A 5250-nucleotide genomic window follows, 5' to 3' on the forward strand; every position below is an offset into this window, starting at 1 on the left:
TTAGTCCTTGATCCCTGGAGATGGGACGTGAAGAGTGAACAGCTGGGCATGTTGGCCAAGCCCCACTTGGCTGGAACATCCTGCAGAAATGATGGCAACCTGCTGCAAAGACCCCAGTGGACAGGGACTCTGATAGAGCTTTGTGAGTCGGAAGGAGACATGAAGGGCACTGGGAGGGAGCTGGTTGTCCTTCAGGCCTCAGGAAGTGGTCTCCCGCAGCTCAGAGACCTCCGTTGGCAACTCCTACCTGGTGACTCAGAGGTGAAGAATCCGCTGGCAATGCAGGAGGCACAGGAAACAGGGTTCGATCCCTGGGTTGGGAAATTGCCCTAGAGGAGGAAATGGCAGTCCACCCCAGGATCCTTGCCTGGAGAATCTCATGGACAGAGGAGCCTGGTGCAGTACCGTCCCTAGGGTTGCAAAGAGTCGGCCACGACTGAAACGACCGAGCAGACACGCATGCACATTACGATGACGACTCCTGCATCACCGCACACACATATAAACATCCCACTCACCATTATGCAAACACATATGCACCCTCACACAGTCATGTATGTATGCACATACATACAACTCCGCTCACATAGACACACCCCTTTCCCACCCTTACCAAATCATCGACACACATACACACACCACTCTGCCCCCTTCACTGGTTTAGACGGTTCCAGACATGCCTGTGAGATTTGAGTTTGTTTCCAGTGAGGAATAAGGTGATGGCTAATGGCCAGCTCGAGGGGATGGTGGCTGCTGCTCTTAGCTGTTTTTTGCTGCTGTCCTTGCTCTGTGCATGAGGAACCTTAGCTCCCTGGCTAGGGATGCTGCTGCAGAGGAAGCAGCGAGGAGCCTTAACCCCTGGGCCTCCAGAGGAGTCCCAGCGGCTGTGGTTCTGCTGACGTTGTTTGCGTGACTGTCGTCCAGGCTGTGTTTGCACTTGTTTTCCATTCACTGAGTCTTGCAAGATATGTTTCCACATTGGCTGAACGCCTACCACGTGCCAGGCACAGTTCTAGGTTCTGGGGATCTCAGTTGGGTTTCCCACGAGGTTGGTCTCGAGATAAGGGCTTTAAAAGATAATTTTAAAAAAGCTTTATGGAGATAACACACATTTAAAGGGAATGATTTGATGATTTTTAGTGTGTGCACAGAGCTGTGCAACCATCACCACAATCAATTTTAGAACATCTTCCTCATCCCGTAAAGAAACCCTATACCCACCAGCAGTCATTCCCCATTTTCCTCCTCCCTGCTCCACGGCAGCTGTGAATCTACTTTTTGTCTATAGATTTACCCACCCTGGATATTCATATAACTGGAATCATATAGTCTGTGATCCTTTGAGACTGACTTCTCTCACCTGATGTAACGTTTTGAAGGTTCACCCATGTTGTAACATCTGTAGGCTTTTTGTTCTTTTTATGGCTAAATATTATTCCATTTTATACACTGGCTGTACAACATTTGCTTGTCTATTCATCAGTTGACAGACAAGTGTTTCTATTTTTTGGCTATTGCAAATTATGCTCCAATGAACATTTGTGTACAAATTTTTGTGTGGTCATATGTTTTCAGTTCTATTGAGTATATACGTAGAAGCAGAATTGCTGGGTCATAAGGTAACTCTATGTTTAACATTTTGAGAAACTGCCAAACTGTTTTCTAAAGCAGCTGTACCATTTTACATCCCCACCAGCAACGCATGAGCATTCCAACCTGAGACAAGATTTTATTTGGAAAGTGATCCCAGGAAACACCAGTAGGAAACATGGAAGGGAGAAAAAGAAGGGAAGGCAGCCAACAGAAGATCCTTATCCAGCGAATCACCACTGAAAGTAATCGAAGCCTAAGGCCATTGCAAGTCCGTCTGGGAGCCAGTATAGAACTAGAACTAGGTATCCCACCTGAGGAGCATGGTGGGGAGATGGGGGTGGAGGGGCGCAGATCCCTAACAGCCCTGGCTGAGTACTCCTACGTGTGAATCTCCTGCCAATTCTCTTTTGCTTGATGCAGAAGCAAGCAAAGCAAGTGCAGCAAGAAAAATCTGTCAGGCAAAGAAATGCAGATGCTGGCAGCTGAAGCCAAGCCTGCTCGTCAGTGACGGTGGTAGGGAAGAGGAAGCCAGCCGGGGCATCAGCAGCATCTGCTACCGGGGGTGGAGCACAGATCCTGCCCTCGAGGGGTTACCCTGCAGTGAGAGACTCAGACAAGCATAAGCGGTGCACGGTCAGGTAGCACCCTACGGGAAATAAAGCAGGGAAGGGGACGAAGGGAGGTTAGGAGAGCTGCGTCAGCTCAGGGGGTCTGGGCGGCTTCTCGGAGGACGTGAGCTTTCAGCAGACACCTGAACGGAGCCAGGGACAGGCCATCTGAAGGCCAGTTAGGTGTCTGATGGAAGCAGCACTGGAATCTGGGCTCTGGGGTCAGCACGTGCTCAAAGCCCGAGCAGGGAATACTGCTGGTGTCCTGGTAGCGAAAAAGGCAGAGAGCAGTGGGAACCCCCAGAAATGCAGCCAGGGGCCAGGCTGGGAAACAACGTTGGATTTTGTCCTAGAGGTAAAACAGAGGCCACAGAATGGGTGAGAGCAGGGAAATTTCCTATCAATTTATACTTTGGTTTCTTGCTATCAAAGCCATTGGGTTCTAGAAGTATTGAAAATCCCTAACCCAACATTTAATGAGCCCTTTAGGCTGCCAAACGCGATAACAGCTCGCTACTGGGCATCCAACCACCCCCTAAACATTCACTCTTTCCATTTAATAGTGCCAGGCACTGGTCTAGGTGCTGAGCGTGCAGCAGTGAGCATCTGACCTAAACTCCTCTCTCGCCAAGCATACATTCTAATGGGCAAGTAACGTAAATATGTCAAATATGCTCTAAACATATGACTCATTAGAAAATGATCACGGCTTTAGACTACAGAAAAATGAAGGGGACACAGGAGTACAGAGTGTGGGCTGGGGGTCCGGGCTTAGGTATTTTAAAGGGAAGTGTCAGGATGACTCCTGAAGGAGCTGATAACGCAAGGACAGCGCTCTCAGCTTGGTTGACTCCCCAAGGCTTCATCCCCACCTCCAGGGAAGGCATCCAGAAAACCTGCCACTGGACAGAGGGCACGGCTGGATGTCCGAGGAGCCAAAAGGGCCCCCAGGGTGGAGGACGGAGATGTGCCCATCAGCGGTCTGCACACAGCCTGGTGGGGGGGGGAGGGGCCAGCCTGGGGGCAGGGCAGCGGGGCTGAGTCTGCCCGGGCACAGGGGAATATTGATGAGCTTTCTGGCAAGAAGTGACGGAGCTGGTGGGGATGGTGTAATGAAGACAGATGATCCCAGGCCAGCCCTGCTCATCCTCCTGCTGGAGGAGGGAGGGGGGCGGGGGTGGGAGAGCGCCTTGCTAGCCAGCGCTGTGGCTGGCAGCTGCCCACCCTCCCTCTCCTACCCTCCCCCGCCCCGCCCACCTGAGTCCTCCTTCCTGCCCCCCGCCCCCCGTTGGGATGAGTCCCTTTCCCCTTCTCCACTCCGTTCTTCTCTCTTCCCCGTTTCTCCCTTGGCCCAACCTTCCGCAGCTCTCCCACCTCCCTTCTCTCTCTCTTTGCCCCCGTCCACCCCCAGCCTCCTGGCCTTGCACTCTCCTCTCTGGGGTTTCCCGTCCCCTGGCAGCTCTCTGAACGGCAGCCACGCCCCTCCCCATTCCGTCAACACTTTCCTGAGCGCCCACTGTGTGTCAAGCCCTGGCCATACTAGACTGTAGGCCGTGGCTACAGCAGTTCCAGGGAAGAAGGGAGCAGATTTGTGTGTGTCTCTGATTGTATCTCTCTTCCTTTCTTTCTCCCTTCCTTCCTCTCTCTCTTTTTCTTTTTTTCTTAAAGTGGAAAAATATGCATAAGATAAAATTTATCATTACAGACCTTCAGTGCACTCACACACTTGTGCACCATCACCAGTAGTTAGCTACGGGACATTTCATCACCCCAAAAGGACCCCACGCTCATCACTGGTCTCTCACCCCTCCCCTCAGCCCCTGGCAGCAATCAATGATTAATCTGCTTTCTGTGTCTATAGATTTGCTCTTCTGGCATTTCATATGAATGGAATCATACAATATGTGCCTTCTTCTGTCTGAATTCTTTCACTCAGCATGTTTTCAAGGTGATTCCGTGTTTTAGCATGTACCAGTACGTCGTTTCTGGTTGCATAATATTCCACAATACGGTTATCTCATTTGTTTATCGGCTTGCCCATCAGCTGATGGACACTTGGGTTGTTAGGCACTGAATTTTGAAACAAACACCCCCACACTGAACCCCACACCACTCTTACCTGTGTGGCATTAAGCATCCATGTAATGTCTTTGAGTCTTGACGATTTCACCTGTAAAATGGAACTGTAAAAATTTAAATTTCTCATCCCCTTTCAGAGAATAAGAAAAATGAGCTGGTTGACCAGGTTGAACAACTGGAAACCTGCCTCTCACCTCTCTATTCCTGTACCCACTATCCATTTGTTCTTGAATTTGGGATAAATGTTCAATAAAAAGATCTACTGCCAAGACTAAGGGGACTGATGTATACTCTTGGGATATCTGTCATTCATTCATTTCTCTGGTTTTAACATGCACTATTTTTTAGAGGTTGGAGAATATCACTATGAACAATGAGAGAAATTAAAAACTCACTCCCTAACGACTGATTTTTGATGGTGGGCTCATGTGAGTTAACTCGTATCCTGGTGTGTGAACGCCCAGCTAAATGTGTTCATTGAGATGGAAATACTGATTTATTTCAGCTGACACAACATAGACATCATTTTAAAGCCATGTGGGCACACTCTGCTGGCACAGACGGCTCTGAAATGCACGGCCGCTGTGACAGGGTGGCAGAGTGGAAGAGAAGATATATGTGAATGGGCCTCGAGAGCTGAGACGCTTGATGGAAGTGTGAAGTGGGGTTATATCACGCTCTCATTCCCCCAAGGAACTGCCTGCCCCCACCCCTGCCCCCACCCCAACCATCTCCAACATAGGAGAAGCCACATACAGAGACTGTACATGTCTGCCTTCATTGAAATAGGCCAGACATTGTACTTATGTCCCCGAGTACAGAGGCTCCCTCTGAAAGGAAGGACGGGGAGTGGATGGAAGTCAGTTAGACTAGACATGCGGAATTCCTAAGTGGCTAGCTGAGCACCTCCATGGGGGACCACGTCTTAGCTCCCTGGGGAAGGAAACTGTGCCTGGTCGTCCTCACCCCA

This window comes from Bos grunniens, chromosome 16 (assembly GCF_055505025.1).
Source record: "Bos grunniens cultivar Pamir isolate PY7600 chromosome 16, Bosgru_T2T1.0, whole genome shotgun sequence".
Lineage (NCBI taxonomy): Eukaryota > Metazoa > Chordata > Mammalia > Artiodactyla > Bovidae > Bos > Bos grunniens.